Source organism: Meles meles, chromosome 3 (assembly GCF_922984935.1).
Source record: "Meles meles chromosome 3, mMelMel3.1 paternal haplotype, whole genome shotgun sequence".
In the NCBI taxonomy this organism is placed as follows: Eukaryota; Metazoa; Chordata; class Mammalia; order Carnivora; family Mustelidae; genus Meles; species Meles meles.
In genome coordinates, this window is record NC_060068.1 from 103,543,402 (window position 1) to 103,565,624 (window position 22,223).

Sequence of the window (22,223 nt, forward strand, 5' to 3'; positions counted from 1 at the left end):
ACCTGAGGTTAATCTAGTCATCAGTGATCAAAGGTGATAGGTTTTCTTACTGCTGGAGGAACTTATGACTGCTGAGTCTTTAGGTCATTGGTATAGAACCACCTAGTATGATGCTAAAAGTCTTGACACACATATGCCATTGTTTGTCTCTAAATAGTACTGCACGCTTTAGGCCAAGAGTATACCCTTTTTTAAAACTCTGAATCTCAGGGCACCTGGCTGGCTCAGTGGATTAAGCGTCAGCCTTCAGCTCAGGTCATGATCCCAGGATCCTGGGATCGAGCCCTGCATCAGGCTCCCTGCTTGGTGGGGAGCCTGCTTCTCCCTCTCCCTCTGCCTGCTGCTCTGCCTGCTTGTGCTCTCTCTCCATCTTTCTAATAAATAAAATCTTAAAAAAAAAAAAAAAACTGAACTCTGAATCTCATGTGTGAACTCACTGAAGAGGCCTATTATTGGAAAAGCTGGTGGTACCTTCTTTCCCAAGACAAAAACTCCCTTTGTAATTATCACCACTGCTGCCCAAGGCCCAAGTTGCTAAGATTGGACTGTGGTCCACTTTGCTTTCTGTGGGTGCATGTCTGTTACGGTGGGGCACGAGAAACTGGTGCTGAGTCCAGTTCAGTTTATAGCCTCATGCCCATTTTGTCCAGGAGGTTTCATTATAATCAGGTTGATTTATTTGAGTGCATTTTTGCCTCATGGTGTGCAAGGCATGGATTCTGGGGAATCCATGTGCTGGGGAAGACACAATGACAGGTCAGACACTGAGCAGTGGGCTCTTGGTACACAAGCTGGCAGACAGCGAGAAAGTAAGAGAACAAGACAGAAATGGAGAGTAGTGGCCACGAAGGGAGGCTGGGGTGTAGCCAGAGCTCACAGGGCACCAGAGGTATGGGATCACTCCTGCAAGAAGGGCTTGGGGGCTAAATGAGCCTAACAGAGAAACAAAACCAGAAAGGATGGCGAAGTAATGGAGGCTCTGGGTGACAAATGGTCAAAGCACATCGTCAGTTCTAGCAGTCATCATCTACTGAGCATTGATTATGTGCCAGGCGTTGTGATAAAAGCTTTATACAGATCATCTGATTTACTTTTCCCACGACCTGTGGTAGATACCACTTAACCCACTTTACAGATGAAGAACTTGAGGACCAGAGAAGTTAAATAACTTATTCAGGGTCGCAGAGCTAGAATAGATGAGCTGGGATTCAGACCCAGGTCTGTTGGACGCCGAAGCCTATGTTCATAACGACCGCTTTATACTACCCACTGATACGGACTGAGGGGCATTTACTCCCAGCAAGCCTGCTGTAGGCTGAGAAACACAATGGCTTCCAGTACCCCGAAGAGCAAGGTACTGAGTGATGAGCTAAGTTAGAGGTGTTGTTCAAAAGCCCTGCTATGACTGAGCTGTCTGCTGGGGCCAAGGGTGCTCAGGGCAGAGATGCTCTCATCCATCATCAGGGAATACTCACTCCATTGTGTCGGGCCCCACCTAAATGTTTTTTTTATTGTCTGCTTTTCACCATGAGTAATGCCACTTTCCATTTTAAGCTGGGAGCTTCAGGAGATGACCGCGTTCTAAGCCAGAGTTGAAAGCTAACTGCTGCCTGGGGGATTACTCACCCACTTCAAGACTCGGCCAGCATCGCACCCTCCCACTCAAGATGCTGCTGGAATAGCTCTTCCTTGCCAAAGCCTAAAGGAAATCTGGCTTCCCCTAGAATCAGACTGGGAATGGTGCCAGGTTATCAGAAAGCTGGCAAGTTAACTGATTCTCCAAGTGAAACTACTGTAGTTGTTCTGGTCCCCGCCTGTGTGGTAAGGTTTGCTTGCGTGTTCATTCCTGTGGCATAGGCTGAGGGCCTACTACGCACCAGGAACTCTGTTCCATGCGAGAGATACTGCGGTCATCTAGATGGCTTTAGTCCTTGTCCTCAGGGAGCTACCAGTCTGGGGCAGATGAGCAGACACTTATTGCAAGACGTCATAACTGGTAGGGTATAAGAAATGATAGGACATGAGAAGCTCAGGGAGTCTGAAGCACTCACAGCTGAAGGATTTATGACAGAGTAGGAGCTGGATAGGTTTCTAAATTGTAAGCAACCAAAACTGATTTCTACTGCTAATCGACAGAAAGAGAATTTAGAGAGCCTGGGGTTGCCCCAAGAATCACCAGGAAGGGGTGGTGGTCCAATATCACAGGAAGGGTGTAGCCAGACCAAGACCCTGGGGGGTAGGTAATCCCTCAAATAGGGGATGTGGCTTCAGATACTGGGCAGTCAAAAGGATGACAAATGTCCAAGACAGCAGGTAGAAGTAGAGAAGGTGGGGAGGAGAAGCCTGTCTCAGAATGACCTAAGATAGTCTGAGTCACAGAAACCAAAAGGAACAGCTTAAAGAGAGCGCTGGCTTATTGAGGGAAGCAGGCAATGGGGCCAGGCAGCCCGGCTCCCAGGGGTTTCCACAGGGAGTGAAGTTTGCTGTTCAACCAGACTTTGAAGCTTTTGTGGGGAAACAAGCCCTGTGCTGCAGGTAAGGAAGAATGACATTCTAAGCCTTTCCCTTTTGTTTTAGGGCTCCTTGGGCCTTTCTGGAAGGTCCCATTCTCAAAGGATGCCTTGAACTTATAAAAACCAGTTAAATCAGAAAAATGTTCTCCATATCATCGTTGGGAAAGGTGACAGGGACAAGCCAAGGAGATAATAATGATAATAGCCAATGCTGACTGCTTGTGCTAACATGAGCTTACATGCATTACTTCATTTACTCCTCATAATAAGCCTATTAGTTTACAGACAAACAGACGGAGGCACAAAGATTATCCGTGACTTGGCCACAGTCCCATGGTAAGCAGATGGTGGAGTGGGAGGCAAATGCAGATCTGCTTTACTCTAACTAGAGTCTGCTGACAGGAACCACAAGAACAGAAAGGTCAGAGGAAGAAAACGGTTATGGCAGGAGAAATCATTTTTTTTCTGTGCATGTCATGAAGGATTGGAAGCCTAGGCCCTTACCTCTTACCTCTCCCATGGGTACCATGTTGAATCTTAAGGATAGGCACTACTCCAAAGAGAGAAATTTTCTAATTTTATCTGAAGGGGAAAAGGCCTCTTTTCCTGGAGGGAGACTTGAGGGAGGAACTTGTAGCAGTAAGTCAAAATACTAACCCTTAGACTACAGTGAGAGGTATATACAGCATTTTTAATGGATTTTTTAAAATAGAAACTTCTCTAACTATACAAACAATACATGGTATTTGTGAGAAAAAAATGAAGGAAATATGGAAAAATAGAAAGAAAACACAAGTCACCTGTAACCTTACCGTTCAATGACGGCCGTTGTCACATTTCTGAGTATTTGTGTTTTGTGTTTCTGTGTGTGTGTGTGTGTGTGTGTGTAATTTGTACTCTCACTTTCTAATGTGCATATATGTATGTCATACTGTCTTGTAAAATAAGTTCTTCGTATCTGAAATAATTGTTATTGCCTTGATTTCACCTTTTGCCTCAAGGAAAAATCCTATCAGAGTCTTCTATTGGCAAATCTACTAAGCGACTCTTAGTTCGCAGAGTAGTAGAGTGTGGTATGTAATGCAAGCCTGTTTGTTCAGCGTGTAGATGGCATGGGGCTCCCTGGGATGGACTGCATAGAGCATATGTGAAAATGCATGGTTCTTTGAGGAGGGTGTGATTGTTCATCACTCACTTAACATTTCTAACTGGTAAGCATTACCTGAAAAATGTCTACTAAAATAAGTAACTCATCATAATGAGTAACTCATCAACTAGCCTCATCACTTACTAGATAACCATTCATTTATCAGGAGAGATTGATTTCATCATCTACCATCTGTGTAACATTAAAAAAAGTTACGTAGACAGAAACTAGAAAAGCGGTGTCTAGCCCTGAGCTCCGAGTGGAATCCTGGTTCTGATCCCACTTCCCCTTCTCCAGCTTAGGGGACCTCCTCTCCTTCGACATCCCCGCCAAAGGCGGTTCAAAACCCCCGAGTTCAACAGACACAGAAACTCTGCTCTTGCGGGCAGGAGTGCAGCTGGGCCTCTCGAGTCCTCTCTGAGTATCTTGTCCGGGTCCCCATGTGGCCCAAGCCAGCCCACAGCCAGGTCTGGCACACCCAGTGCCCTCCACCTCTTGTCCTTTCCCCTCACTCCTCAAGACAAAGTCCTACCGGTTCAGGAGCCCCGCGTCTTCCCTCTGTGCAGCCCAGACATCTGGTTTGAGTTGAGAGTCAGTGGCCGGTCAAGCGTTTGCACCATGCAGTTGGATTTGCTGATGTAAACAAAGGAGATTTCATGTGAGTTTTCTGACCCGGAAAATGCCCCACAGGACGATTCCCTCGGGCCTCCATCAGGATTTTTTAACCTTGTCCAAGGGGACAAGGAAAATGAATCTGAGTTTAGCTAATGAGCTACAGCCAAGAGAGAAGCAAAGCACTTGGGCCCTGTCTTTCCTCTGTCTCCATGTAACCCTGTTCTCAGGGAGCCATTCCTCAGCCTGAACTGAGGCCACATTGCAGCCAGTCGTGCCATGTGGGGCCCCAGGGAGCAAAGGGTTAGCCTCTGCTCACAGTGGGTGCATCCCTTCGCTCCCCCCAGTGCAGGGCTTCCTTCTCCCATTGCTTTTTCGCTTTGTGTTTCCATGCTTCATTGGATTTTATCTTTACTTACAAAAGCAAATGGTTTTTTTTTTTTTTAAAGATTTTATTTATTTATTTGACAGACAGAGATCACAAGTAGGCAGAGAGGCAGGCAGAGAGAGAGGAGGAAGCAGGCTCCCCGCGTAGCAGAGAGCCCGATGCGGGGCTCGATCCCAGGACCCTGAGATCATGACCCGAGCCGAAGGCAGCCGCTTAATCCACTGAGCCACCCAGGCGCCCCAGCAAATGGTTTGTACCTAAATTTATGTTTTAACAGCGAATCATCTCAGGCCCCACCCATCTAGTCTCCTTGAAATTCCTGGGGTCTCCATCACATAGCCATTTGCAAACAAAAAACCTAAAATGATAATTCAGATGGAAAGACCTCCTAACTCTGGGAGTGGCTGAACTTTTCTGCCTTGCTCAAGAGCTCAGTTTTTTCATCTATGAAAACGAGAATAACAGTATGTTCCAGTCCTGCCACATGAAATCATGACATAACATCTAGGAAACCCTTCATAAGACAGCACAAATTAATTAGACTTTATAGTTATAAACTTATTTTTCTAAATTTCTGAACATGATATATTTTGCTCATTCTTACTGTTACAATTACCTTTTGTGGCAGCTGGTGCTGGTTATATATTTCCAGTAGCGATACCAAATTTCCATGTGATATAAATTCCAGTTTGAACACTAATTCAACCTTAAACATACTAATTAAATGATAATTAAAGATAAATTCGAGCTGCATATATCTAGATTAATCAGGAAAAGTCATTCTGTATATGGAAAATGAACCCACTGGAAGAAAGAAATGACCAAGGAAACAAGAAACCCTAACCAACCCCTAAATCAACAGACTAACCAGCCAGCGGCAGAAATCTCAGAGCAAACATGGACATCTGTGGTGCCACGCTGGAGGGACCGTACAAGATGATTTTCAGTAACTTTTTACCACCACCACCGAGACCAAAACAGCCACATTAGGCATTTAGTTCTCCCGGCCCTGCTTCTTCCTGGGCCCCCCACAACCTGTTTTTCTTATCCCACCATCCTCACTGGAAAACCTCAGGCATCTGACATTCTTGACTAGAACCATCTGGGTGCAAAACTCCCTCAAGAGTTCTATGCTCTGAATTACCATTCCTGTTGCCCAAATCAAGACTCTTTTTTTTTTTTTTTTAAGATTTTATTTATTTATTTGACAGAGAAAGAGCATGCACAAGCAGGGAGAGCAGCAGAAGGAGAGGGAAAAGTAGGTTTCTTCGCCAAGCAGGGAGCCCAATGCAGGGCTCCATCCCAGGACCCTGGGATCATGACCTGAGCCGAAGGCAGACACTCAACTGACTGAGCCACACAGGTGCCCAAAAACTCTTCTTAAAATAGGCATATTTTAAAAATATTAGCCACAAATCATAGTTATTTGATTTAATAAATGTCAGGAAATATCTACTAAGCATCTACTAAGTGTGAGACAAGAGTGTGTCCAGGGGGAAGGGAGGGTGTAAGATCCAATTCCTGTCCTCAAGGAGGTGAGAAGTCACCAGGGAGGCCAACCAGAGAATATAAGTAACTCTCCTTGCTGGGTAGAATGTAGTGACTACCACAAACAACACCAGCCAACACGCTGCAGGAGGAAACAATGAATTTGAACTTGGTGAGGATCAGGACAGGTTCAGAAAGGAGGGAGCACTGGCCCTCAGAGAAGCATCTGTCCTTTGAAAAGATTAGATGAACTCTGGTGGCCCCCTAATTGGTGAATTATTTCAAGTCCTGTGCCTATTCTGGGCCAAAAACTGGAAGAAAGTTTAACATCCTGACTTTTCTTCCCTGAAAAGGGCCAGCTCCTTGTTTCTGGGGATCATGCCGTGTCCCCCAGCTGGTGCAACACCCTGGGACAAAGGGGGTGCTGCACACGTCCCTGACCCCACCCACTGAACTCCTGCTCATTCTCAAAGGTCGCAGCTCACTGTGACCTCCTCTGAGACTCCCTAGCCCTCTCCCCCTGCTGGTGTGTGTGGTCACCCTCTCGGCCACAGTGTTTGATTTCAATGGACAGAGAGAGGAATTGGCACTGTTTCAGACCGTCTTAGTCAGCTGTTTGCTTTTCAAAAATGCAGTATCTCCCCCTGCAGGAATAAAACTAGACAAGGAAAGCAGGGATTTGGCTTTTCTGTTGCCTCTGTGTCCTCAGTGCCTGATAAATCATAGTATTTACTATTTGTTGAATGAATTAATGAATAGTAATAGATCAACTCATCCTTCCCCTGGCTATTTCATCTCTCTGATCTGTTAGTTTTTACAGGGAGAGATCAATGGTTTTAGAAAATATGTAGGATTAATGTTACATGGATGTAATCAATTAAAAATATTCATACTTGGGACCACCTACTTGGCTCTGGCAGTAGCGTGTGTGACTCTTGATCTCAGGGTTGTGAGTTCGAGCCCCATGTTGGGTGCAGAGATTACTTAAAAATAAAATCTTTAGAAAAATATATTCATCCTATATATAAATATACCTGGAGTTCAGTATGGCAACTGGCAATTAGCAATTTCTCAGGCTTTGGTTCATAAGTTTTCAGGAAAATCCACACACTGCACAGCACAGTACAGCTCATAATCCCCCCTCCTGCCCTCATTCCTTTCAGTAACCATTTAGTAAGCATATACTATGCACCAAGACTGTGCGAGGCACTGCAGTTACAAAGCTGAGTGCCATAGACAAGGGCTCTCCCTAACGGCATGAAGTCAAGGGGGAGAAAGAGTCCAGGAAACAGCACCAATGAAGAACAGAGGGATAAGGGTCACCCCACCCCCAGGAGGGCTAGGCCTGTCCTGGGGCTGGTGGTAAAAGAAGGCTTATTTGAGTACCATTTGAGGTGAAGTCTGAAGAAGTAGGGATGTGCTGGGTGGGAAGCAATGTTGGCAAAGGGAGCCTCAGGCCAAGGGAAAAGCAAGTTCAAAGGCCCAGATGTGAGAGCAAGCTTGGCACATTTGTAAAATGGAATGTCACTCTTATTGGAGGCGACTGAAGGGTCCAATGCCAGGGAACATAGGCCTTTTTATTCAACACCAAGACCAAGAGAGCGGGGAGGCAGTGTGGGTCACTGGTTGTGCCTTGGGAGATGACTGGAATGTAAGCCCCATGGGGTAAGGACACTGCCAGCTTATTCACCATCTGAAAGTGGGGCCAGGAACACAGTAGATTCTTAACAACCATTTGCTGAGTGAATGAATGAAGCACGCTGAGATGACCTCAGCCGTCTCTTCGACGTGTCACCGGGCCCCAAGGCCTCATAAGACTAGGTGTCTCAAGAGCTGGCTGGTCTGCTCCCTCCCCTCCAGGCTGTCTGACCTGCCCTTAAAACTCTCAGAGATGACACTGTCTTGTATAAAGTATAGCAGCATGACTTGGAAATGCAGTTCTTGATGTCATACACGTGCAGCTGAGGGGCAGAGGATCTGTCCCATTATTTGGTGAGTCACAGCAGGACAGACAGGAGCAGGGACAAGAGTCCTTAATGCTCAGACTGGCAGGCCAGGCAGCAAGGGCATGCTGGCTCTCCAGTGTTATTCATCGTCTGTGAAGATACCCTGGTGCCCCATTTCTCAATCTGCTCATGAAGATCAATGAGACCTGCATTCTCAAAGCAGCACTGTCAAATGCAGAAATCATATTTTCTAGTATAGTTGGCAGTGGGGAATTTAAAATCCAAGTTTCTCTCCCACCTCTCAGTACCACACCCTAGCTGAATGCCGCTGGCTCTCTCAGAGAAGGCTACTGTGCCTGGATCCGGGAAATCCTGGCTAGGAAGTCGGGAAGAGTGGACACCACATTTGGCCTAGGCCCACCTCTCACACCCTATCTGAGGTCCCACTGCCTCTCACTTGGACTGCTGCCCTGTTCCCTCTTCTGCCTCACCTCCCCTACTTCTCTACTGAGCAGCCAGAGTGACATTTTTAAAAAGCTAATCTGATCACATCACATCCCAGCCTGTACTGCTTTCTCCTTTAGAGAAGCCACAGCAGACTATTTTCTCCCCAAGTGAAACATGCTCTTCCTGGACTCAGGACCTTTGCACATGCTCTTCCTGATAACCTTCTTTTCCCTACTCACCAGGAATATAAATTCCACTTCTTCTAGCAAGTCTTCCCATCTCTCAGGCTCTGTAGGTCACCTATTATCTAACTCCCATGGTACCCTGGACTTCACTGCAACACTCAGTTCACTGGGAATCCCTTTTATGGTGGGTAATCCCCACTAGAATGTGAACTTCAGAAGGTCCTTGCTGCATCTGCCTTGCTCCCCACTACATGCCTCATGTCTGGCACAGCGGAAGCTCGTCAAATGAATAAATGAGGACTCCAGTCTTTGAACTGGCAGGAACAATGTGATCAACTAAAACAATAGGCAGAGAGAAACAGAAACATAACAGAACCTCATTACATTCCTTTTTAAAAAGATTTTTAAAAATTTATTTATTTGACATAGAGAGATCACAAGTAGGCAGAGAGGCAGGCAGAGAGAGAGAGAAGTAGGCTCCCCACTGAGCAGAGAGCCCGATGCAGGGCTTGATCTCAGGACCCTGAGATCATGACCTGAACCAAAGGCAAAGGCTCAACCCACTGAGCCACCCAGGTGCCCCAGAATCTCATTACATTCCTAAGCTAAATGACCAACCCCCCCCCCCCCCCACCGGCCTGATTTCCTCTTATCATGGGAGTGTATATTATGACGAGGCCTCAGTTAATTCTTCAGAACTGGTTTCTGGTTGGGTTCGGAGAAATATGAGCCTTGCCACCACAAGCCACCATGGTCAGTAAGCTAGAGCTCTGAAACAATTGAAATCAAGTCAAGAGGCATTGGTGTGTCTACCAGCGGCCTGTTGTCCCTGCCACAGAGACAAGGAGCCCTCCTGCCGAGGCCTCACACAGCAGAACAAGGCCAGAAGGACCTGGAGCCTTCACTCATTTTGTCTTACCTTCTGTCTTATTTTCTTCCCCCCAGCAAGGACAAACAGTAATTCAGTAAAGGAAATATGAGTAATGGAAAGAAAGAGAAAAAAAAAATAAACAAATCAAAATGGGCAGTGTCTCTCGGGCCCCTGCTTTTAAAGAAAACAATGAGAGTAGATTTGGAGACATTTCAGTGACTCTGCTAAAAAGGAGAAAAAATAATCAAACTGGCCTCTCCCTTTACAGGCTGGATTCCTTATCTCTCTCTTGCTGTAAAAGAAAGGATTTCCCAGGCCAGGGGTTGTCCACTCTGGCCTGCATCAGAATCCTGTGGGGAAATGAGATGAGCTGGCAAGCTCCAGCCCCCAACTCAGGTCCAGTGAATGAAAACCCCTGGGGGAGAGGCCCTCACACGATCCCCCCACCCCCACCTCCACCCTCCCCTGAAGGGAGGACCCTTTCTGAGGAATAAAGCTCAGGAGTCAAAGGCAGAGTTTCTGCCCTGTGTCCGCTGCTGTAAGGTCCAGCTCAGGTAAGAAACTCAGATGTGCTCCTGTGGTCCCCCGAGTCAGGTACTGAAACACTTGTTTAAAGTAAATGGAAGGGGCACCTGGGTGGCTCAGTGGGTTAAAGCCTCTGCCTTCGGCTCATGTCATGATCTCAGGGTCCTGGGATCGAGCCCCACATCAAGCACTCTGCTTGGCAAGGAAGCCTGCTTCTTCCTTTCACTCTGCCTGTCTCTCTGCTTACTTGTGATCTCTGTCTGTCAAATAAATAAATAGAATCTTAAAGTAAATGGAAAAGGCCTAAGAAAATCAAATCAAATCAAAATCAGAAGCTGCAACACAGACAGCTTTATAAAACAACGAGCAATCGACCTGTGGACTTCTGATGAGGCTTACCCTGTTTTGGTTAAAAACTGGAAGAGGCTTTGTTACCTGGATCTCAGGAGTTGAGAGGGGAAGAAAGCAAAGTCCTCTGAAGAGAGCAAGCACTTCTCTCCTCTATGGAAGGGTGGAGTGGGGTAGGCTTTAGAGAAAGCAAAGCAGCCTTTAAGGCGCATTCCCCCACCCCTGCCCATGGCACGAAAGGAAGAGGGCGCAGGAGACTCTACAGTCCAAACCCAGGAGGGAGGCTGGTCTTCTGTGAATTCCCAAAATATGAAAGACAGTCATGCACATGCTCCGACCAAACGCCATCCTTACAGCCACCCTGTGAGCAGGTACCGTTCACGTGAGGACGGATTCAGACAGCAGGAGCAGCTTGCCAGCAGCCACGCATCTAGCTAGAAAGGGGTAAGTCAGAGGTAATACCCGTCGGTCTGAATCACAGTGATTTCTTACCTTGTATCTTGGCTGTCTCTGATTTTAAATACAAGGACAGACCCCATTTGGAAGGCGACATGAGCGAGAATTCTCAGTCGTCTGCCGTTTTTATTTTTGGCTGTGTCAAGTCTCACCTCCGCCTGGGAGATGAAGCAGGTTCTTAGTTCAGCACATGTTACTGACGGCCTTCACTACGTTGTGCTCTGCGGCAGGCACAAGAGCCTCAGATTACGTAAGTGGGAGGTGAGGTCCTCCTTGTGAAAATTTATGGTAAATTTACAAATTCACAATAGATTAAAGAGACAGACATAAAGCACCGGCAGGTAGTTTTACCAGAAGTCTGGGAATTGCTGGGTCATAGAGTCATCAATGCCGGCAGATTTAGAGAGGAGCTGAGCTTTGGCCAGAGGTCAGGAATGGTTTGTCAGAGCAGAGAGGCAAGGGTGGTGAAGCGAAGCAGTAAAGAGGCCAAGCATCAGTCAAAAGACAACTCCAAGGCTGCCCACAGCCAACGCTGCCTCCTGGCATTCTGCTCCCCCTGAGTCTCCTCCTAGTGGACTCTGGCAAGTGCCCGAGTTCACACTGGAAGGCAAACCCTCCGCTTGGGTCACACATCCAGAAACGCCTACGGTGAAATCCCAAGAAGGGTGCTGTGCCCCCTCAGAGCACCTTGAGACAAGGGGGGCAAGGCTCCCATTTTATGTGGTGATTCTGAAACCAAAGTCAGCAAGTCTGAAACTTTCAAATTAATTTCTCCTCTACCTTGAAGGGCAGACATATAAATCAGAAGGGAAGCACATGTATGGCAAGGAGTAAAATGAAACTTAAACCCATAATGGGCAGAAACCTTCTGAATATTTTGAGTGAAAACCTTAACAAAATGCACATGCTTCCCCCAGCAATTCCACATCCATAAATCCTCCCCAGAGGAGGGCAGGGTGCAAGGCACAGGGTGCAAGGATGACTGTAGCTGTTGTGTTTATAATAGTGACAAACAGTACACAACCAAGTGTCCAACAGAAGATCAGCTCACAGAGTTTTGCATGTCCACAATACGGAATCCTATAATCCTCTGTAGCCATTACAAATGGAGACGAAGATTTATGTTTGTTTATTTATTTATTTTTAAAGATTTTATTTATTTATTTGACAGAGAGAGATCACAAGTAGGCAGAGAGGCAGGCAGAGAGAGAGGAGGAAGCAGGCTCCCGGCTGAGCAGAGAACCCGATGCGGGGCTCGATTCCAGGACCCTGGGATCATGACCTGAGCCGAAGGCAGAGGCTTTAACCCACTGAGCCACCCAGGCACCCCAAGATTCATGTTTATTAACGAGGAAAACAATCCTAATGTATTTAGTCAAGTCTGCTTATAAATAAGCAGATTATAAAACAACTGATATATATGTATAATATCACGAAGTGGAATCATGTGATTCTACTTTCTTCAGACCAAGCCTGAATCCACTGAATGGAATTGAAATCATATGGAGTAAACTCTCTGATCACAGCATAATTAACTGAGATATCAAAAACCTAACTAAGAAAACTGCAAATATTTTCAATTAAACAACACACTTTGAAATAATCCTTCAAAAGAACATTTATAGGGTAAGGAGAATTTTTAGAGTAATTTAAGCTGAACAATATACAAAATACAGCATACGAAAATTTGGGGAGGCAACTAAAACAACTATTAAAGGGAAATTTTATCTTTAGCTGCTCATATTAAAAAGAAATTAAGGTCTAATATTGATGACCCAATATTCTGCATAAAAATAAGTAAATAAGGGCACCTGGGCAGCTGTCGGTTAAGCATCTGCCTTCGGCTCAGGTCATGGTCCCAGGAGTCCGGGGATCAAGCCCCTCATCAGGCTCCCTGCTCAGTGGGGAGTCTGCTTCTCCCTTTGCCTGCCCCTCCTGCTGCTTGTGCATGCTCTCTCTGACAAATAAATAAAATCTTTAAAAAGATATTAAAATAAGTAAATAAGTAAGAAAATAAATAAATAAAAGGGTAAAGTAAAAGTAAGCCAAAATAAGAAAAATGAAAAATAAAGATAGCAACAAAATAGAAATCAGGCAAACAATGCAGAAATCTAAGAAAGCAGAAAGCTGCCTTTCTGTTTTAGAAAATCTGCGATGTTCCTATATATAAGGCCCTTTGTAAAAGGCTTCTATCCCTATGAATAGACATGTTAACAGAAGTTATCTTTAGCTGATAGGATCAGGGACAATCTTTAAAGACTTCTTGACATTCATCTGTATTTTCTTGTTTTTCTATCCCTCTTTTATATTTGAGGGCTCCTAAGGGGACTGACATCCTCTGCTTATTTGCTGAAAAGCAACAGACCCTAACTATTAACCCTTTGCTTCACAAAGGAAGGGCAGGGACCCCTGATGATACAGAAGTTCGGAGTGGTAGAAGGGTATCTCTCAATCAAACTGTAGAGAGAAAAGGAGCCCCTTTGAAGTTTCCTTCAGTTACTGTGACTTTATTCACGGAGGCAGCTTTGGGCTGGTGCAATTATGTTTTCAATTGCTTCCCTCTTTCTGCAAGCAAAAGGGCTGCCAGGGCAGGAAGCAGAGTCTAAGCAGAAGCCTACCACGGATGCCCTTCACTGTACTTACCTCGAGACTGCCTTCTGTTCATGGGATGCCTTTGCATTAATACTTCAGAGAGAAAGCTTCCTTTAAACAAGGAGATGAAACTGAAGTAAAGCCACACAGCAGTAGTTTAAATACAATTCACAAATAAGGAATTTGATAAGGAGATAGCAATCAAAATGAGGAACACACCTGTACTGGGGTCCCAAGGAAAGTGGCGTGAAGCTCTGGGGAGGAAGAGACTGCCCCTGCGGGTGTATCAGTGCACACTGGCCTGTCCCCACATGTCCGTCAGGCCTTGATTGCTGTCTGTCTTGTCACTGCAGTATAAAAACAACAGCACAGAAATAGTAAATGTGCAGTTTGCTCAGGTGATGGCCCAGGCAGTAGGAAGACCATTTCAGAACAGGATTCCAAGTCCAGATAAATCCTGCTGGGAGGATGATTGATGTGGGAGGTTTTCTAAGAGCAGATAACATTTCTTTGCAATGTTTGTGCAGAGGAAAGAGGCCCTTCCACAGGAAGAAGGTCAAGGCCGGTCTATTTTTATAAAAGCATTTCAAGTGGTTTAGTGGCCTTATTTCCTGTGGTTCCCAGGAATCCTGCAGCAGGCTTCCAGGAGGATGTTGGTGATAGGGAGCAGAGACTTGCTGAGTGACAATCAATAATTATCTCTATATTTGCTTCACTTTTTCCAATAAAAATAATCTGGGGGAAAAACACTTGCTCTAGAAGAGCAAAGGTCAAGACAAGAGTAGAATGGGACATGAAAGTCTCTTAGTACGTGGCAGAGTCCCCAGGTCAAGATTTTGCAAGCTGAAGACTGATTTATTCACTCATTCCCTTTTATTCACCAAATAATCAAGCATCCCCTCTGTGCCAGGCACTGTGTATGGGCTGGGGAGAAGATGGTAAATAAGCATGGCTTCTGCTCTCCAGGAGCTTACAGTCCACTGGGTGAGGAAGACATCGGACAGGTTGACACATGGACGGATATATACTTCATTACAAATGGTGAACAGGAGGTACAGAAGAGACTAATGGAGGCAGAGGTGGGGACAGAACTTAGATTGGGAGGTCAGGGAAGACCTCTGAGGAGTGGCTTCAGCTGCCATCTGAAGAGCAAGCAAGAGGAGCCGGCCAGGGGAAAGTGCTAGAAAGTGAACAACAGTGTGTATAAAGGCAGCCATGTGGAAGAGACCACACGAGCCTCAAGAATCCAAGAGAAGACAGGAGTAGAGGAGTGGAGGAGTGACTAGAATGCAGTGGACAAAGGGAGGGAATGGTGGGAGGTCAGGCCAGACCACCCAGGAGTTTGCAGGCCATGGTAAGGATTCAGACTTTGTGGGAATGAAAAGCTACAGAAGGTTACAAACAAGAAGTTGATGTAGGTTTTCAAAGAGATAAATGTGATGTGAGGGACCATGGACTAGAGAGAAGACTATTTCAGAAGTTAAGACAGTGGACTGGACTGGGTGTTGACAGCAGGTACTAAGTACATAAATTTGATAGCTCCTGACTTGACCATAAGAACTTAGGAATTCGACCAGCATACAGGGCTGGGACTAAGGTGAGACAAGGGAGGCACTTGCTTTGGGCACAAAATTTACTCAGAAACCAAGATAAATAATATTTTAGTGCAATATTTTTTATTTTTATTTATTTATTTTTAGAAATTTTCTTTTTTTTTTTAAGATTTTATTTATTTATTTTTCAGAGAGAGAGAAAGAGCAATTGAACACAAGCAGGGAGAGCAGAAGGCAGAGGGAGAGGCAGGCTCCCCCCTGAGCCAGGAGCCCGATGTGGGACTTGATCCCATGACCGTGAGATCATGACCTGAGCCAAAGGCAGCCGCTTAACCAACTGAGCCACCCAGGTGTCCCAAGTGCAATATTTTTTGAAGTTTATGTGTTTCTTTCTTTCTTTCTTTCCTTTTTTTTTTTTTTTAAAGATTTTATTTATTTATTTGACAGAGATCACAAGTAGGCAGAGAGGCGGACAGAGAGAGAGAGGGGGAAGCAGGCTCCCTGCTGAGCAGAGAGCCCGATGCGGGGCTCGATCCCAGGACCCTGGGATCACTACCCGAGCCGAAGGCAGAGGCTTTAACCCATTGAGCCACCCAGGCGCCCCAGTTTATGTGTTTCTTAAGTAATCTCTACACCCAGTGTGGGGCTCAAAGTCATGACCCCAAGATCAAGAGTCATGTGCTCTTCTACTGAGCCTGTGTGCACCCCCTTTCATGCAATATTTTTTTTGAGAAATCAAATTTAGGGCAATACAATCCTTGGTGAGCAAAACAAATTTCTTTTAAAAAGACAGGATCAGCAACAGTGCTGTGCCAAGCCACATAAGGAACCTGAGGCAAAAGGAAAACATCTGTAATACTGATAGTGTTCATACTTAAAATTTTTATATTTTGTTCATTTCCTCACTCTTGTTCTGGCTAAGCTGACTTTCCCCACCTGTAAACCAAGAGGCCACCACATCACCTTCTGCTCTTCAAGTAGAAATATGCAAAGAAAACTAATGACAAAAATCATCCTGGTGGTACAGATGCTACTCTTTTTCCTGATTCTGAGACAAAAAGTACACCACAGTCACTCCATAAACACTTATTTTTTTAATTTTTATTTTTAAAATTTCTTTCCAGTGTTCCAGAATTCATTGTTTATGCACCACACCCAGTGCTCCATGCAATACGTGCCCTGCACAATACCCACCACCAGGCTCACCCAACCTCCCACACCCCTCCCCTCAGTCGCTCCGTAAATATTTCTGATAGAATTAATGGCTGATATCTATCAGGCTCTTCATATGTTAGGAATTTTGGCAGAAACTGCTAAATACAATGATCTCATTTTACCCTCACACCAATCAAGTGAGGAAGGTATAGCATTATCCCTGTTTTACCATGATTGGCGTTTACCATGATCGGTTAGCATTTAGTTTACAGGAAGAAAGAAAGAAAGGATGTACAGATTGAAGGTTAAATGAGAGAAAAGAAAGTGACGGGCCTCATACTATTCCTTAGAAGTCCTATCTGGATAACCAGTGATTCCAGCTCTCTAGGCAAACACTCTTCTCTGACAAACACTAATTACCACACTTAAATGGACCTGTACAGAAAGGAAACTAAACTTAAATACCACCTTTTTCCATAGGGATTATTTTTGTAAGTTAGGTTTTTAAACCGAATAGCTTTTTCTTGAATTCATCATTCCCAAATATTTACTGAGGAATCACTGTACATCAGGCTCACATCTGGGTGCTCTCACGTGGGAGCAAATCAAGCCTGAATGTGGGTCCTTATGAGGCTTATAATCCACTGTGTGTGTGCTTGTGCATGTGCGTGTTGGGAGAGTGTTGGCAAGAGATAGTCAATAACTAGGAAGCAAACACAAACATAAGATCATAAATTATCATAAGTGTTACAGAAGTATAGACAGGGAAGTGAGGGAGCTGCCTAGATAGGGTGGGCCCGACACAGTTAGACTCCGGCAGACAGATACCCTGCTTCTCATAATACTTATGTTGCTGAAAATGCTGTGAAGAATTTTTGCAAACCAAATCAACCAAACTCCCACCACAGAATATGAAACTTTATAACCTAATGACTTACTCCTATGGAGAACAGTTTTGAAAAGCAACACTATTAACTTATTTTCTATCCAAATACATCTATGGGAAAGGTCTTCCCACCACTGAAGAATCAAGAATATAATACTGGAAAACACTGGAAAATGTTCTGCCTTCTGTCCATCCTATCCTTGTGAGCCCATCTAAATGTCTAGATTTATGGAATTCCCAAGGAGCCCCTTGAACTTGCCAACACCAAGGAGGAACCAAGGAATGTACGACCTTTAAAAGCCGGCAGAAATTATGCACAAAAAGATGGCAGCCTAGCGAAGTAAGAAATCCCTCTGATGTTTCTTCTTGCCTCCTGTTGCCTAATCCACTTTCAGAGGCCAATAATGTAGAAATTGTCCATTTTTCAAACAACCCCACCCAACAGAGTAGCACTTTGATCTCAAAACATAAGCGAGGAGCAATGGATGGTGCAAGATAGAAATGGCTTTGAAAGGTCAGTCAGAAAAAAAGAAGTAAACAAGGAGAAGAACCATGAGGAGTTGAAGGAATGAAAGCAAACCCTGCTTTGAACTACCTGCCAACATGAATGCAAACTCCCCTGAGAGGCCACGGTTGGCAGATGAGCATTCTATCAAGGTTACTGGTACCTACCAATGCTTGTGATGTGCAATGAGCACCTTCCCGGAGATGGTAGACACTGTGGGCAGAAATTTATCTCTTAGTTTACCCTCTTGGATACAAGATTTTAACACACTTCCAAGCTCTTTCATCCCTTATCAAACCCCAGTCCTTGCCCGGGGCCTTCAGTGATATTCTCTTACTTCATCTCCTTCCCATAAAACCCACCTGGTTCCTGCCAACAGCTAGGCTGTGGATAGGGCTGTGTGTGGAACACCAATGACATGGCCAAAGGACCACGGGAGCCACTGGGCCTGCTGAAACGGGGCAAAATGTGCAGATGGGGGAAATGGTCCCTTTTAGACTTTTTTGTGGGATCAAAGGGAGCTGGCAAGTGAAAGGAGCCTGTAAAAATAACCAAAGTCCTTAAAAAGAAATCATGCAAAAGGAAACAAGGTTTATACTATCCTAATGTAGGCTCTGCAAAAACTAAGCCCTGGCAGGCAGGCGCTGGGACAGCTTATTATTTTCTTCCTGCCCTTTGGCAGAGATACCCACTGGGTCCCTTTGCAAATCCTGGGGCCTGCTCCCCCGCCTGCTTCCTGAATAGTGCTAGAAGCCTCTGCAGGAATGTAGCTCTCTTGGGGCACAGCCTGGGCCTCCATGGCCCATTTTCAAGATCCAGAATAGACTCTGATATGTGAAATGAGCTCCACGGGGTCATCTGTCTGGCAGAAATGTGAGTTTTGTCCTTTTTACTCTTCAGTGTTTTGAACACGCATGGGGCCCTTGGAAATGAGGCTGACCAACAGAGGGCTGACATAATAAATTATGTCTTGGGGCTCAGGGTTTTGCTCTTGGCTAAGCCACAGATTTGCTTTGATAAGCTGTTCAGCCTCTCTGTGTCACACTTCTCTTAGCTAGAGAAAAAGAGAAAGGGCTCATCTATCCCACGTCATAGGAGGAATAGGAAATAAACAATAATTACCAAGTATGTCTTGTAGTGTCTACACACAACAGGCACCCAGAGATGCCTGCTTACTCATATGAAATGTTTGATGAGACTCCAAGTGCCATAAAAATGTAAACAACCAATGCCTGAAACCATAGGTTCACATTAACAACCATAACAATGCCTTCCATTTCCCAGGCGCTAACTACAGGTGTGGCCCTTCCCAGGCCTTCCCGGCTCTAGTCCTCCCTCACAGCACTGCCACCAGATCAGCATGCTCAATGGCTCCATTTTACCGAGGAGGCAGGCGGAGATCAGAAAGGTTAATGACTTGCCCAGTCAGACAAATGGTTAATGAGACACAGCAGAAACCAAAGCCCAGGTCTACGAGAACTTCCCTTTTTCCTGCCTTTCCAGCCCAGTCGGAAGTAGGACTATCCACTCGATTCCCTCAGTGGGCTCTGGCCTCACCCCAGCCCTTTGAAAGCAGTGGCAAGTGATTCTACTGTGACAAAGGCCAGGAGGGACTTGACTGCAACTGGGTCACCTTGGGGAAGCATCATAGCGATGATCAGAAAAGTGCTGGTGGGGTATTTATAGCACTGAGAGAGGGGCCGTTCTGGGTCATGGGAGGAAACTGCAAGGACTCCATTCAGTAGACACAAGCATCTGTTGATGGGGCTACGGGAATTATAAGGACTGGGAGGGCAGCAGGGAGAAAAACACAATAGAGAAGCTAAGGGTCATTTATCCAAAGGGCCTTTGGTCTCTTTCCCGTATATCTTTGGCAGTTAAAATCATGAACTCTGTGGTTAGAAAACGCTACATTCAGATCTTGACTCTGACACTGATTTATCTGTGTGACCTTAGACAAACTGTTTCAACTCTCCCAGCCTTGGTGTCCTTAGCTGCAAACTGGGGATAAAAAAACCATGCCTTGAGTTCAGTTCAGGGCAGCCGCCCTGTTCAGTTAATTAATCTCTGGGACATGAGCAGGGTAGGGTAGATGATTACACAGAAAGTACTACTCTATTCATTTATCTCTCAGCCAACAGAAAGAGAGAGAGAGAGAGAGAGGAAGGAAGGAAGGAAGGAAGGAAGGAAGGAAGGAAGGAAGCAAAAAAGGAAGGAAGGAAGAAGGGAGGAAGGGAGGGAGGGAGGAAGGAAAGAAGGAAAGGGAAAAGCAATGCCTATGTTACAGAACTTTACCAAGGATTAATTACAATAATGTATGTAAAGCACTTGGGACAGTACCTGGTACATAGTAAATGTTCAAGAAAAGGTCACTACTTTCTGATTTATGAACTTATTTGATTATTTATGGGTATGTCCAGAACAAGCTATCGGTAAACACACGGTAGGGCGAGCCCTCCACCTTTCCAAAGAGATAACAAACACATATTTCAAAAGACCGAGTTTGGAGAAGCCAAATTTTATAGGTCAGGAGGGAAGAACAAAAAATACCTAGCAAACAGACCATCCCCCTACGAGCTGGAAGGTCTGCTGTCTTCGGGAAAGGAATGTCCTTGGGGGCTGGTCCTGGAGATTGTAACTTGAACATTTCCAAGAGTTTCGGAGGCACATCAGTGAGAACAGCCTCGAGGATGGCCCCGGAGCCCCTGCAGAACCATTTTGCATCTGGCTGGAAGCCCAGGGCTCTACAGCATCTGCCTGCAGGCAGGATACTTCCATGTAAGAAGTGTGGAGGTCTTCAGGCTGGCCCAGAGCCTGCAGGACACTCCGGACCGAGGGGCACCAGCACAGCTCAGACAGGCCTGTGGCCTGCCTGGCACGTCGCTGCACGGGGGAGTGCGCCATTTCTCCTCTTGGAGGGTGTTCTCTCCAAGCATTAAACTAATGCCTGACCTCCAACTGAATGATGTTCTAAGAGGGTGTGTGTTTGGGGGCGGAAGAGCCAGAACCCAGGGAACAAGTAACAGATACTGGAAGAGCTCCCTGGGAATGTGTGTGTCTCTGCTGATGTTTCCTATTCCTCACAAAGGAGTGCAGGGGCTAAGAGTGGGACTGAGCTGTTGGGTGAAACAGCTAAATTGGATTTCCAGGCTACACGTGGTCCATGCATCTCTGCCCCTCCAACCGGAAGCTCGGCTGGATCGATCTGGTATGGCCAGATTATAACCTCCTCAAAGACAGACAGTGATTTCTACCGCAGGCCCAGAATCCCTTCTCTGAAAAGCCTTGGGGCTAGGTATGTTTCTGAATGGAGACACTGGGGGATTTTAGACAGGTGGTTTGGTACGTATATTGTATATTACGGAAGAACTTCAGTGGGGTCCGGGGCCATCCCCTGTCATCAAACACACTGGTGATTCTGCATCAGATTACACAAATATTAACATAAAGGGTGATAAATAAAGACTTTACATGGTCTCAGGACAGTTTGGGTCAGGTTTTGCCCCAATTTGAGTTATGAAAGAATGTCTAGTTTTCAGACATCTCAGAATGTAGATTAGGGATTTCAGGTCTTTCTTTTAATTTCCGTTTCTTTCTCCTTATTTTCTTTTTTAAATTTCCAGAACAGTCTGCCTGTGGCAGGTGCTGCGTAGAAGTGGTTGGCATCTAGAGCATGATATCTTGATCTCCCTCAAATAATATTTGATCCTGGAAGCCAGGGGATGGTTTATTCTCAGTGAATTGGGGATTCTTGAGGATTAGAAGGATTCTAAATTAAAGAACAGGAGAGAAAGACATTGAACCCACAGGCTCTCTGTCACCCCGGACAGTAACACACAAACCCATGAATACACTGAGAATGGTGACTAGTACACAATATATCCAGTCCCCGAGTAAATGAGAGGAGGGCATCACGGCACATCAGCGAATGGTAAGCTTTAACTGATTGCTTAGAAAATGATATTTTAAAAAATATTGCTAAAATAATACTAAATGTTAAACTCAAGTTTGTTCAATGCTATATCAGTAGCACAGGGGATTGGCAGAACAAAACAACAAATTACACGGAGAATGATAATCAAGCTAACGTCTGCGACTGCTTACAAGTTTTCAAATGCTGGGCTTAGCACTTTATACATGTGATCATTGAACACAGCAATTCTGCGCAGTAGCTAATGGGACCCATTCTGCAGATGGGGAAACTGAGGCTCTGTGAGACTGAGTGAGTACTTCGCTAGTGAGTGTCCAGCCAGGGCTTAAACCTGAAGTCTAGTAATAATGCTGGTGAACCAGCTATCAGAGAAAAGGAGGGAGGGAAGGAAGGTGGGGAGGGAGGAAGGAAGGAAAAAACTGAAGGAAGAAAGGGAGGTAGAGGGAAAAAAAAAGAGAGAGAAAAAAAGACCTGATTGTAGTATTTTCCAATTTCTGTGGTGTAAATAATCTTACAAGGATTAATTTCAAGCCCACTAATGATTTACTAACCTGAATATTTAAAAATTGGCTTTCACAAGCCTGGAGGTACCTCCTCCTATACACGTGGTCAAGTCCATCCCAAGGCCACGTCCACAGTTTGCCAAACCAACTCTGGAAGATGAGCTTGCCGCTC

The 22,223-nt window shown here is 45.3% G+C and overlaps 1 protein-coding gene and 1 non-coding gene across 4 annotated transcripts in view; both read left to right on the forward strand.

Annotated features, from left to right (window-relative positions):
* Positions 1 to 22,223, forward strand: part of FGF1 (fibroblast growth factor 1) — a 99,790-nt gene that overhangs the window by 48,390 nt on the left and 29,177 nt on the right. The window contains exon 1 of one of the 3 annotated variants that reach the window (XM_046000766.1): positions 10,129 to 10,151. The exons of the other annotated variants lie outside the window; for them this stretch is intronic. The gene's annotated coding sequence lies outside the window, so the exon portion shown is untranslated. Of the gene's footprint in view, positions 1 to 10,128; positions 10,152 to 22,223 lie in introns of those variants that run through there. 3 annotated transcript variants of the gene reach the window in all.
* LOC123939546 lies at positions 19,638 to 19,760 on the forward strand. The gene has a single exon (XR_006817912.1). It is a non-coding gene; the product is annotated as a small nucleolar RNA SNORA36 family (small nucleolar RNA).